Source organism: Trichosurus vulpecula, chromosome 1, assembly GCF_011100635.1.
Source record: "Trichosurus vulpecula isolate mTriVul1 chromosome 1, mTriVul1.pri, whole genome shotgun sequence".
Taxonomy (NCBI): Eukaryota; Metazoa; Chordata; class Mammalia; order Diprotodontia; family Phalangeridae; genus Trichosurus; species Trichosurus vulpecula.
The window spans coordinates 158,262,516-158,276,826 of NC_050573.1; the positions used below are offsets into that span (position 1 = coordinate 158,262,516).

At 36.0% G+C, this 14,311-nt stretch overlaps 1 protein-coding gene across 1 annotated transcript in view; it reads right to left on the bottom strand.

Annotated features, from left to right (window-relative positions):
- Nucleotides 1-14,311, bottom strand: part of NECAB1 (N-terminal EF-hand calcium binding protein 1) — a 288,957-nt gene that overhangs the window by 242,908 nt on the left and 31,738 nt on the right. The window lies entirely within an intron of this gene.

Below are 14,311 nucleotides of genomic sequence, written 5' to 3' on the forward strand. Positions count from 1 at the left end.
TCCAGTGTTTTTAAAATTATCTTGCTTTGCCTTGTTTTCCAGGTGAGTTGTTTTGAAATAAGATATCTTATAATTTTTTTCTATTTTTATCTTTGGCATTTGTTTTAATATTTCTTGTTCTCTTGTGGAGTCATGAACATTTGTTTGGTCCATTCTAATTTCCAAGGTTTTGTTAATTACATATGTATTTTTTGTAATGAGCTGTAATAATTTTCCTTTAAAGTCTTACCTCCAGAGCTCTAATTTCTTTTCAAATTCTTTCCTTTAGAGGTCTCAATTAAAATACATTTTAATTCTTCTTTTAAATCTCTTACTTCATTTATTCCAGGAATTCTACTTGACCTTGTGGCCAAGCTATGTTACTATTTGAGGCTTTGCTTGTAGATATATTTTGGAGAAACTATTTTCTTCAGGGTTTGTGTTTTGGGTATCTCTGGCTCCAGAAAGGCTCTTTATCATTAGGTGTCTTTGTTTGTTTACTCATTCTTTGTCCAATAGGCAACCAGTAGGTTCCATAGAGATTAAGGTTGAATATAAAGATCAGTGAGTCATTTACACAGTAAACATAATTAGATTCATGAGCGCTGATAAGAGAATTATACAGAGAGAGAAGAAAAGCAGACTTAAGACAGAGTCTTAGGGAAAACCAACAGTTAGGTAGAGTGATATGGATGAAGATCCAGCAAAGGAGACAAAGAAGAAGCACCTGGAGAACCAGAAAAGAGTAATGATCCCAGAGGAGAGGTTAGTTAATAGTCTCAACTGAATCAGATAGGTTGAGAAGGAAAAGGGCTTTTTCAAAGATCACCATATTTTGTAATTAATATCATTGGTAATATTGGAGAGAACAGTTTCACTTGAATAATGAGGTCAGAGGCCAGATTTCAAAGTCAATGAAAGAAAATTCAGGCAATAAATATAGACAACTTTTTTCTGGAGTTTAGTTGAGAAATGAAAGAGATAAATAAGTCAGAAGCTTAAGAGTATAAATAGTAAAAAAAAATTTAAGGATGGGGGACATAGAGACCTTTCCAATATGAATAGAGTTGAAGCAACAGAGCCCATTAATATCATTATTATTTGATATAGTTCTAGAAATACTAGCTATGGCAATAAGAAAAGAATAAGAAATTGAGGGACTAAGTGTAGGCAAAGAAGAAAAAAAATTATCACTTTGGAAGAATAACGTAATGATTTACATAAAGAATCATAGAGATTCAACTAAGAAATAATACAAGCAATTAGCAACTTCAGCAAAGTAGAAAGATATAAAATCATCCACACACACATACACACACAAATGTGTGTGTGTGTGTATGTATATATATATATATATATATATATATATATATATATATATATATATATATATATATATATATATATAAAAGCCAGCAGAAAGAAATTTAAAAAGAAATTACATTAAACATTTCAACAGAACATATAAAATATCTAGGAATCTTCTTATCAAGATACATACAAGGATTATGTGGCCATGACTATAATTCTACACAAAAAGGAAAAGTCATTGGAAACAAATTAATTTTTCATGATTGGACTGTACTAATATCATAATAACAATATTATCCAAGACTAAGTCTCATACCTATCAAAGTAACAGAAGATTATAGAGCTAGACAAAATTATAACAAAATTCACCTTGAGAATGAAAAAGTCAAGAATCTAAGGAAGGGGTTCTTCAACTTTTTTGTGTGTCATGGATCCCTTTGACAGTCTGGGAAAAAACTATGGATTGCTCAGAATAATATTTGTAAGTACATAAAATATATAGGACTACAAAGAAAATGAAAGGTTAGTGAAAATAAAGATGTAAATTTATTTTCCAGTCTGAGTTTGTGTACTCTGTGAAATCTATCCACAGGTTTCTTGAGAGTCTGTGGACCTAGAATTAATAAACCCTGGTCTAAAGGGAAATAATGAAAAAGAAGTGGGAAGGAAGGCAGCCTAGCAGTACTAGATATTCCAGATTACTATAAAGCATCATCAAAACTATTTGGCAGTAGTTAAAAAATAGAAAAATTGGCTCATGGAACAAATCAGGCACACAAATCCTGAAGCAAAAGTAGTGTAATGTTCAATAGATTCAGGAATACCAACCATTGGGGAAATGACTCTTTTATTCAACAAAAAAAAAAACTGCCTGGCAATAGAAAACCATCTGGGAGAAATTAGGCTTAGGTCAACATCTCCTATTTACCACAACAATCTCCAAATTGTTATATGCCCTAGAAATGAAAGATCATATTATTCATTAATTAGAATAGAAGAGAATGAAATTTCTTTCACAGTTATGTACAGGGGAAAAGTTATTGACCAAACAAGGGATGGAGATAATTAAAGGAGATAAAATGGACAATTTTGAGTACATAAAATGGAAACTTTCTGCATGCAAAAAAATCAGTGCAGTTAGAATAAGACATAAATCTGCAAAAAAAAAATCTGAGCAGCAAATTTATCTGATATGGTTTATATATCAAGTATTTGAAAATAGAAATAGAGGAAACTATATGAGTTATTCCTCAACATGAACAGGCAGTTCTTAAGGGAAGAAATTTAAGCTATCCACAACTGTATGAAAAAAACCACTTCAAATCACTAATAATAAGATCCTGACACTTAGGATATTTGCAAAGAGGACAAAAAAGGAAAATAACAATTGTTGAAAGAGATGTGGGAGGACAAGTTCATTAATATACTATGGGCAGACGGTGAATTGGTCTGGTCATTCTCTAAATCAATTTTGACCTTTGCCCCTAAGTCACATACTGTTTGACCCAGAAACACTGTTACTTCATGTATACAGCAAACTAATAACAATAATAAATAAATAAAAATCAAAGATTGTTGGAAAGTACCTATGTGTACAAAACTATTTGCAATAACACTTTTGTTATAGCAAAGAACTGGAAACAAGTTGGGTGCCCATCGGTTGAGGATTGGCTAAACAAATTATGGTGTTTAGAAGCAATGAAATATTATTGCTCTACAAGAAATAAAGTAAGGGAGAGATTCAGAAAAATCTAGGAAGATTACTATGAACTGATACTCAGGACAGTGAGGAGAACAAGGAAAAATTATTTATACAATATCCACAACAGTATATTTGAAAATAATTTTGAAAGACCTAATAATTCTGACCAGTTCAGTTACTAAAATCACAGCTCCAGAAGACTGATGACATAAACTTAAAAATAGGGATGTCACACTCCTACCAAAATAGAATATGAAAGAAGAATTCCCAAAGATGGTTTGGCTTGATGGCAGGTGGACAGAAATCTTGGTGGCAGATGAGACAAACTAATATACAACTGCTATATTAGAAGGCCATGCTAACTTATTGCTACAGAGAGTTAGGATAATAAACAAAACCACAATGTCTGTGAAGGGGAATTCCCAGGTAATTCTTGCAATCTTATCTAATCAAAGATCTAATTTTGCTATCCAATCATAAACTCTATGATGTATCCCTAATGGGATTTTAGGGTGAAAGAGGTGAATACAAGCTATAATTGAGGCTCATTCTGGCTTTACTGAAAACTGATAAGGGAATTATTGCATCATTATCCTCATTTGTACACATCCCAGGGGATCATTCCATGACTCTTAAAACCAAAGTTGCTCAAGGTAGTAGGACTATCACAGAAGGAATTGTGATAGGAATTTAAACAAGGACTACAATTGACTGAAAAGTGAGTTATTTCCTTGTCTAGACCTATTATTATACCTTGCTCTGGAAGGAACCTGTTTATCAACTGGTAGTTAGAGTCTCCTGGGATAGTCATAGAGGCTAGCACTAAGGCTGAAATTTCTCCAGGGAAATTTGTGAAGTTGATAAGCAAGTAGGTCCTCCTGGTCATAACCATTCTTAGAGAGCCCTAACTACTTTGTTTTTTTTTTTAATATATAATTAATTTATTTATTTTTAGTTTTCAACATTCACTTCCATAAGATTTTGAGTTTTAAATTTTCTTCCCTTCCCTCTCCCCCACAAGATGGTATGAAATCTGATATAGGCTCTACATATACATTCATATTAAACATATTCTCACATTAGTCATGATGTAAAGAAGAATTAGAACTGATTAGAGGAACCACAAAAAAGAAGAAGCAAAACAAAACAACAAAAAAAGGAGAGCAAATACTATGCTTCCATCTGCATTCAGACTCTCAAGTTCTTTCTCTGGATGTGGATAGCATTTTCCATCATGGGTTTTTTGGAGTTTTCTTAGATCCTTGCATTGCTGAGAAGAGCAAAGTCTGTCATCGTAAGTCATCACATAATGTGACTGTTACTGTGTAAAATGTTCTCCTGATTCTGCTCATTTCACTAATCGACAATTCATATGTCTTTCCAGGATTTTCCGAAGTCTGCCTGCTCGTCACTTCTTATAGCACAATAGTATTCCATTACATTTCTATATCACAACTTATTCAGCCATTCCCCAATTCATGGATGTCTCCTCAATTTCCAATTCTTTGCCACCACAAAAAGAGCTACTATAAATATTTTTGCATATGTGGGTTCTTTTCCTGTTCTTATGAACTCTTTGTTATATAGCCCTAGAAGAGGTATTGCTGGGTTAAAGGGTATGCACAGTTTTATAGCCCTTTGGGCATAGATACAAATTAAAGAGTCCCATATTATGACTTACCAAGGGATCTTCCTTTTGTAGATTACTTTTAATTATTTTTCCCAAACTTAACATAAAAAGAACATTTCCACACAAAAAGAAGAACAGAAAAAGAGGATTGTACATGAAATTGAAAATCTTGCTTTTTCTTGTAAGTCATAAATTCCCTGAGCAATTTTCAAAAGCTGTTCTAATTATCTATTATTCCTCCTCACCCACTCACCTGAAGGCTCTTCTCTTTCTGAGACCATAGAAGTCACTTTTCCTTTATTGCTAATAGTTTGACTCTGGAACATCACTCACTCTTCTCTATCCTCCTAATCTGCCCTGTCTCCCTTCACGTACTTTCTCATGTTGTAACATTCACCTTCAGGCATGGTGTTGCCAGGTTCTGTCCACAATAACCCTGGTCTGCCTCTTCACTGTTAACTCTCCCAGCTCTCTGCCTTTACCCTTGCCTCTTTATGTACATTTAGAAAGAAGTCTCTTATGGGTCTTTCTGTTGTCACTCTGTTGCCATTGCTCTCTGCATTTATTCACTCTTCCTGCAATTCTGATTGGGGTGTTTGAGAAGTAATCTCTTCATTTCTGATTTTCTTTATAAAGACTGTCTCCAGCTGTTCTTTATTATTGAGCTTCCATATTTTGTCCTGTATGATTAAGCTCAGATTTTCGGGTCATCTTGGGCTGCAACCTGAGCTCCAATGCTCTTCAGAATACATTCCTCCATTTCTTCCTCATTTTTAGTGAGTAAGAAATAATCTGGTATTATTCACTTGTCCTTGCCTTTGTATTTGAAGGCTTTTCTCCTGATGGCTTTCAGAACGTGTATCTTAATTGAATTGTTAAATTTAACCACTATTTGTCTTGGAGTTTGCATCCTTGTGGTTTTTTTTCCTATGGAGGTGATCTGTCATTTCTTTCAATTGGGATTTCATTTTCTATGTTCAGGAATTCTGGACATTCCCATTATTTCCTTCATTATGGTGTTAAGGCTTTTTATTTGTCCTGTCATGTTCTTCTGAGGGACCTACGATCTTATGATTGTCTCTACTCATCGTTTCTTCGAGATCCTTATGTTTTACTTGCACAGTGAGCATATTTTCTTTTAATGTTTTCTGTTTTTTTGCTTCTATTCTTCTAGGCTGTTCCTCATTTCTATATATTTGCATTCCCAATCTATTATTCTTTCTTTTATTTCTTTCGTGAGACTTCCCATTGCAGATTCAAGTTTTTTATATTCTGCTCATTGTGTTTGCTGTGCAGGACATAAATTCTGCTCTCATAATTCTCATTTCTTTTTTAAACCATGCAGGAACAGTGTGTTGTGTCCTCCTCAGATTCCATAGGATCCTCTGTCTCATCAAGTGTTGGATCATTTTCCTTCATTTTGCAGTGTTTATTTTTAGATGTCTAAATTTGTTTCCTAGATCTGTAGGCCACATGTCCTTCTGTTGTTACTGTTTTTCTGCTAGTTTATCTTTATGCTCAAAGTCTTTGAGTTTTTTATCTCCTGAGGTCTTTGGTACTTTTGGTTTAATTTCCCTCATGTGCCCCTTACTTTCTTCACTCACCTTCTGACTCCTTCTCCTCTGACTGTAGTTTCTTTAGGGGTTAGATATCAAAGCAGATCAGCCTCTTTCCATACTTAGCAATTCACAGTTGACCAGTCTGAGTCTCTGTCCCATCTAACTTTTGGGCGGTTAGAACTGAACCTAAATGGATGTTTATTCTTTCCCCCAGGCTTAATGAAGTGCTATACAACTCCCCAGATGCGTGATGTCCTGTCTTGGCAACCTATCCCACTCCCTCTGTTCCTCATTTCTTTGGCCCAGCACCAACAGTTCAGAGTCTGGTGCCCCGAGGTTGCAACCCCCAGAAGGGTTTTGCTCCTAAAGGGCTATGTGCCCAAGGTGGCTGTTGAGGACTGAGGAAACTTCCACAGTCTGGTTGTGGGGTCTTTACAGCACTGGAAAGTTTGGTCTACAGAATAAAAGACTTAGAGGCAATATGATAATTTCTGTTCAAGTACTTGAAGGTCTTTCATGTGGAAGTAGGATTATATTCATTCTGTTTCACTTTCAAGGACAAAACAAGGGGCAATGGGTAGATATTTCAGAAAGAGAGATTTTTTTTTTGGTTGAAAGAAAATTCCCCAATATTTAGAGCTCACTAAGAGTAGAATGGGATTCTTCCAAAGGTAATAAGTTCACCATCCTTATAGGTTTCTAAGTAGAGGCTTGATATCCATTTGCCCAAGTGTTGTAAAAAAGAGATTCCCATTCACATATGTGTCAGACTAGGTAACTCCTTACAATTTAGTGATTCTGTGAAGGGTATAGTTTTTTCTCACATCTCTTCCAGATTCTTTAATGAATTCCAAGCCAAGTCTGTGGTTTCCACATCTCTTACAAGCCTTGGGCATTCTTAGGAATAAGCTCAGTAAATATTTGTTGAATGAATTCCATCTAATACTCTGAATGTCATTAATGCACATTTCTAATGCATAGAACTTGCTTATAATTATATGTAAATATCACCAATATTAATAAAGCACTTAAATTTCCACTAAGGTGGCTCTTTGTGGATAAAGAATGGCAATTTCTCTCAGCGGTATTGTGAAGATTAATTAGTTAATTTCATAAAATGCTTGAGAGATGAAAAGGGCTTTGTAAAAACTAATTATAAACATTCTATGGGCGTATGCAACAATTTTATACCATTAAAATAAAAATTAAATGGAATGTAGATTATAATCTAGGCTACTCTGGAAGTAAAAATAAAACACTAATGTAATATATGTTATGGATTTCATACTGCAGAGGGAAATGATATTAGAAAGTAATCCTTTTCTTAAATAGTTTAAGCACTTCCCTTACAATTTTGTTTACTCAACTGATTTGGCAGCAAGTCCTTTGTAATGGCTAGTGCAGCTTAACTCTGAAGTAATGAGATTTCATTGTACTCATATAAAGTTTAAAAGTCTGGAATCAATTCATTTTTATCACTATGATTTGCTCTGTAGAATTGTTTTGCATAACTTCTTTAACGCCTTTGGACAAGGAAATAAAAGGACTATTTCCTTTTGCTGTAAAATTATATTTGGATTAATTTTATATACTGATTAGAAAACAGCTGGAGAGGGTGAGAAAATTGGAATGGGTTGTAATCTATATCACTGAAGGTATCACAAACATTGAGGAGAAGCAAGATCCATTCAAATATTGGATTTCATTCACCCAGTTCAAAAATCTCTTGTAACACACACAGAACCACTCTACCTTGTAAGAAATAATAATAGCAAATATGGAGCAAGCTGTCATGACCTGGTGGCTAGAATTATGCATCAGATATTCACTATCTTTCTTAAACTAACAGATGATAAATCCCCATACTATAAGTACAATCTTCAAAATATCCTTGAAAATTCAACAAATAAACTATTGGAACCAGAACGTTATCAATGACAAAACTGTTGCCCACAATCACTCGGAAATACTATTGCTGTATACAAATTGAAAGATGGTAAAGTGATGCATTTCTATAACCCCTGCTGCTGAGGGAGGCTGATACTGGTGGATTGCTTGAGCTCAGGAGTTTTGAGCATTAGTGGCTAAGCCAATCATGTTACACTAAGTTTGGCATAAATATGGTGAGTCTCTGAGTAGAGGCAAGGGAGGGGAGCCACAGGTTGTCTAAGGAGGGGTGACCCAGCCAAGTGAAAACTATCGTGCCATTCAGTAGTTGAGATAAGGTCATGAATAGCCCCTGTATTTCCAGACAGGGCAAGATGAGAAGACTCAGCCTTAAAGAAATTAACAGCAATGCTTTCAATACATTTCCATTATAAGATGCTCATAATTTCCAAGGTAAATGGAATAAACAATTTTCAAAATATAAAGAACAAGTGGAATAAATCAAAACCATACAAGAACAGGATGAAAAACTATGTCTATTAAGAAGCATTGAGCAAATGAGTGAGTCAAGATTTGTTTATAGATGTGGAGGCTTCACGATAGTTAATACATGATTGTTGTTGTTCACTCTTTTTGGTCATTTCCAATTCTTCATGATTCTATTATTAGGGTTTTCTTGGCAGAGATACTGGAACGGTTTGCTATTTCCTTCTCCAGCTCATTTTACAGATGATGAAACTGAGGCAAACAGGGTTAAGTGACTTACTTGCCCAGGGTCACACAGCTAGTGTCTGAGTTCAGATTTGAACTCAGGAAGATGAGTCTTCCAAATTCCAAGCCCAGTGTTCTGTCCACTGCACCATCTGGCTGCCCACATATTAATAGTATTTTCATAGCACTTTAAGGTACGCAAAGTGCTTTGCAAATATTAGCTCACTCTGTCCTCACAACAGCCTTTGGAAGTGGATGTTATTATTATCCCCATTTGCTGATGAGCGACTGAGACAGCAACATTAAGTAACTTGTATCTGTAGATTTGAACACAGGTCTTCCTGACTCCAGGCCTAGAGATTTGTTCACTGCCCCAACTAGCTTCTGCCAATGATACAATAAGAGCTTACTATATTCTTCGTAAACTTATCAATGACACAATCCAATACTTCAAATACGAATCTCAAAATATTTCGGAGAATTCAACAAATAATCCCCACTGGAACTGGAAATGCTGTCACAGATAAGACTGTCCCCCCAACATCCAGTTATAACACCGTTCCATAAAAACAGGATTTTTATTCATTCATTTTTGTGGAGGCAATTGAGGTTAAGTGACTTGCCTACGGTCACACAGTTAGTAAGTGTCTGAAGTTGAATGTGAACCTGGGTGCTCCTGAATCTGGGACCAATGCTCTCTCTACCTGCCTGACCCAAAACATGATTTTAAATAGATATCGCCATGCCAAATACTTATAACCTCCTAACTGCATGAAATAAATGATTGAATGAATGAAAAAGTATTTACTAAGTTTTTACTGTGTGCCAAGCACCATACAAATAAAAAATCAAAGAGACTTGCTTCCCTCAAGGGGCTTATAATTCTACTAGTGGGAGACAGTACATATACAGGTGGGCAAGGAAGGAGATTTTGACTTTGAAAGTTGTAGGATTGGTAAGTGGAACAATAGGAGAGTAGGTCCACCAGCTCTTCTTACAAGTAAAGGCAGAGCTGATGACAATGATGATGATGATGATGATGATGATGATGATGATGATGAAGCTATAAGAGACAACAGGTAGGCAGATAAAGGGCAGGCCTTCCTAGAGTCAGAAAGACAAAGTTTGACTCTTGCCACTGACACATACAAGTTATGTGACTATGGGTTAATCGTCTAACCTCTCAGTGCCCCAGGTAACCATGAAAATACAAAATATTAATAAGTTGCTGATTTGTATCAGTGGAGAGAGTTTTTAACACTAGGAATTAGTTCCTTAGAGTCAGACCAATAGAAGCAGGGATCTAGCAGTCATCACCATCATAAACAAGAGAAATAATGATTATTTCTTACAGATTTATCTCTAAATTGTCCACTTGTTCTGCTACTATCTCTGTGAGATCGTTGTGGAAGAAGGTCAGAAAGTGGCAGAAATCCCTACAGGTATTAAGGTTGCTCAGGAACAAGAAGGTCTTATTTACAGGTTCTAGGCAAAAAAAGCAACCAAACAAAACAAATTTTCCCCTTGAGTGCCCCACCCTCAACAGAACAAACACAGATTGGAATATAGGATGGATTATCATAGCTCTACCACCACAAAGTTTCCCTTCGCTGCATTGTTCCTTGCATAGCAAGTGAATGCACTCTTTACAGAAGCACATGGTTATTTTTAGAGGGTGTTGTCATCCCTGTCACAGATTTGGAAGGGTCTGAATATTTCTTACTGTCATCATTTTCCATTGCAAAATGATGCTGAATCAAATTTTGGAGAGCGATGCATCATAGCGTATGCCAGGCTCAGAGTCAGGAAAACCAGGGTTCAAATCCCATCTCTGATGCTTACTCCTGGGTGATCCTGGATGACTTGATTAGTCTTTCAGTGCTTCTGGCAACTCCCTAGAATCTAATCTATTAAATCGTATTTGTAATGCGTGTTGATGGGGAGAGTCACAAATTGGAGGTTCTTTCCTCCATATTGAGGAAGGGAATGGATTGGCCTTCCTTCGTTCTGCTGACTTCACAACAATACCCCAGCCACTTTCTACATCTCCCCCAGTTGGTTAGTTCTTCCTGGAGCCTACACTTTGAGGAAGGGTTTAGGCCAGTCATCCCTTGTTCTCTGGACTTTACCACTATGCCCCTGCTTGGGGGTCTCCCCCACTTTCCCTTCCCTGTACACCCCGAATTTTGGCTCTTCTCTATGTTTAGTTTTCTCCCGTTAGAATATAAGTTCCTTGAGCAAAGGAATTGTCTGTTTTCTTGTATGTGTATTATTATTGTTTAGTACAGTATCTGGCACATAATAAGCACTTAATAAATGTCTCTTGCCTCGTTGATTCACTCCAGAAATCTCCTAAATCGGCTAAAACACAGATCTTTTGTGTAAATTTTAGAGAAGATGCTCATATCAAAATATAAATTTCTTCAATGGAAAGTGCTTTTTAGAAATATGTAACTGGGTAAATTAGTAGTACATCCAGAAATATAACAGGTCTATTAACCAATCAGTATACTGATTTCAGAGCATTATTAATCCTCTTAGGATTTCCTATTCACCACGGCCCATTGCAGATCTCTATTTGCATTTTATTTGCAATAGGGTCTTGCCTTCACATTTGTGTATATATACCAGGTAGGACCTTCCAGTGAAAAGCCCCTGCTGCCATTTGGTGAATAAGCATGTGAAATTCACTTTTTCATGGAAAGCCCAGGCTTACTCTAGAGCTATAATTTAATTACTGTTTCTTTCTATGTCTGTACCTCACTAAATATGATTCAGAAAGAGTGTAATGTGCAGAGCTCAAATTACAGGGAAGTTAATATAATGCAAAACATCATCAGTGGCTCTAGAGAGACCCTAAACTCTGTTTAAAATCTGTGTAAATGGACAGATAATGAGGGATTTGTTTTGTCTCTGAAGTTCCTTGTGAGGTTCCCTTTTCACTACCAGCCCTAATACTCTCCCCATCACCATCACCACCATCGTTGCCCTGCCAATCAGCTTAATCAGAATGGAAATGAGTACCACCAGACAACTGGCTCAGATGCACCCCATGCAACTGGATGTCAAATAAAGGGGCTGAGGGAGGAAGGACATACTCCTCACCTCAATAAGAGGATCAGGAAAGCTGGGGGTGAGTAGACAAATCACACAGCACTACAGTGACAAAGAGCACTGGAGAGACTTGGAAAACTAGGGATGCTAATGCACTGTTGGTAGATCTGTCCAGCCATTCTGGAAAGTATTTTGGAACTGTGCCTCTCAAATGACCAAACTGTGCATACCCTCTGATCCAACTATACCACTACTAGACCTACAACCTCAAATAAATCAAAGAAAGAAGAGAAGGGTCTAAGTGTGAAAAATATTTGTAGCAACTCTTTTCATAGTAGCTAAAAGTTGAAAACTAAGGAGGTGCCTTCTTATTCAGGAATGGTTAAATAAATTGTGGTATATTCATGTAATGGACTTATTATGTCATGAAAATGATGAACTAGACAATTTGAGAGTAAACTGGGAAGACCTTTGTGAATTGATGCAGAGAAAAGTGAGCAGAACAATTTATATGATAACAACATTACAGAGAAAAGTAACTTTGAAAGACTCTAGAACTCTGATTAACATAATCACAAGTTCAGAAGAACTCACCTCCTTACAGAAATGGGATGATTAACATGCAGAAAGAAACACACATTTTTAGTCATGGTTAAAGTAGAAAAATTTTTTCCCAGACTAATTAGACACATGTTCTTAAAATATATGTATGTATGTATATCTATATCTATATCTATATCTATATCTATCTATATATCTATATATATATATATATATATATATATCTTTTAAAAATTTGATTAGTTGGGGAAGGTGGGAAGTTAAAAGGATAAATTAATTTTAAAAAATTAGGAGAGGATATGGAAAATTTGGACATTAATACACTGTTGGTGGAATCGATCCAACTGTTGTGAGGATTATATGCTGTTGTGAGCTGATCCAACCATTTCTGGAGAGCAATTTGGAACTATGCCCAAAGGGTAACCAAACTCTGCATACATACCCATTGATCCAGCAATACCACTACTAGGTCTGTGTCCCAAACAGGTCATAAAAAAGGAAAAAGGACCTATGAGTGTAAAAATATTTATAGTAGCCCTTTTCATGGTGGCAAAATATTTGAAATTGAGGGGATGCCTATCAATTGGAGAATGGCTAAACAAACTGAGGTATATGAATGTAATGGAATACTATTGTGCAATAAGGAATGATAAACAGGAAGACTTCAGAAAAACCTGGAAAGACTTGCATGAACTGATGCAAAGTGAAATGACCAGAACCAGGACAACGTTGTATATAGTATCAGCAACATTGTGTGATGATATGAATGATTCAGCTCTTCTCAGCAACACAATGATCCAAGACAAGGACAAAGGACTCAATAAGGAAAATGCTATCCACATCCAGTTAAATAACTGATGGATTCTATATGCAGATCGAAGCATATTTTTTCACATACTTCATTCTTTTTTGTATCTTTTGCTCTTTTGATCTGTTTCTTCTTTTGCAACTGGGACAAATATGGAAATAGGTTTTACGTGTATAACCTTTATCAAATTGCCTACCATTTTTGGAAGAGGGGAGGGGAGAGAAAGAGGAAGAAAAATTTGGAATTCAAAATCTTGTAAAACTAAATACTAAAAATTGTCTTGACATGTAATTTGGAAAAATAAAATACTATTAAAAATAAAATATTTATATTTTTGAAATACATGTAACACATGTTTTGTAGACCCAAAATAAATATCTAATGATGAAGCCACCAGAAAAAGAAAGGAAAAACAAGACAAAAGAGAAGAGAAGGAAAAAAGTATTGTAATTGGAACCAAAAAACCAGAGTTCAAGTATTACTTTCGCCACTTACCACCTATAAGACATTAGGTGAGTCACTTAACTGCTTAGACCTTAATTTCCTCATTTATAAAATGAGGAAGCTGGACTAAATAATCTCTGTGGGTTTTTTCTAGCTCCAAATCTATGAAATCTCTCTGGAAGATGGGAATGATAATGAAAGTGATGCTCCCCCATCTTCCAGGTAGGTACCAGGGGTTACTGGGATTTTCCTTCCCTTAGACACTTCCATCTATCCCTTTATTTCTCCTGTGGATGGAACAGCTCTTCCTTTAACAACAAAATCAAGCCTAGGTCTCTGCCTTCTCCACCTCCAAACTACAAGCAGCCAAACTCAGGTGGTTGGGATGACTCCTGGGAGACCTTGGTCAAATTGTCATAGCAACAACAGCCATCTAGTCAATGGGCTTTATATGGACTAGCAACTGGGATATCATGAAAGGTCAAGTTCTCACTTTTGGAAGTATGCACATTGGTTCAGTCCATTTCCGTGGCCCAACTTGCCCCTTTTAATATGCTAATGAGCACTGATGGAGACCACATTATCCCCAGACCTCCACCCATGTGGAGTTCCTTTCTAGTTCCATGGGCTGAATTCTTATTTTAAGGATTTGACAGGTTTGTTGC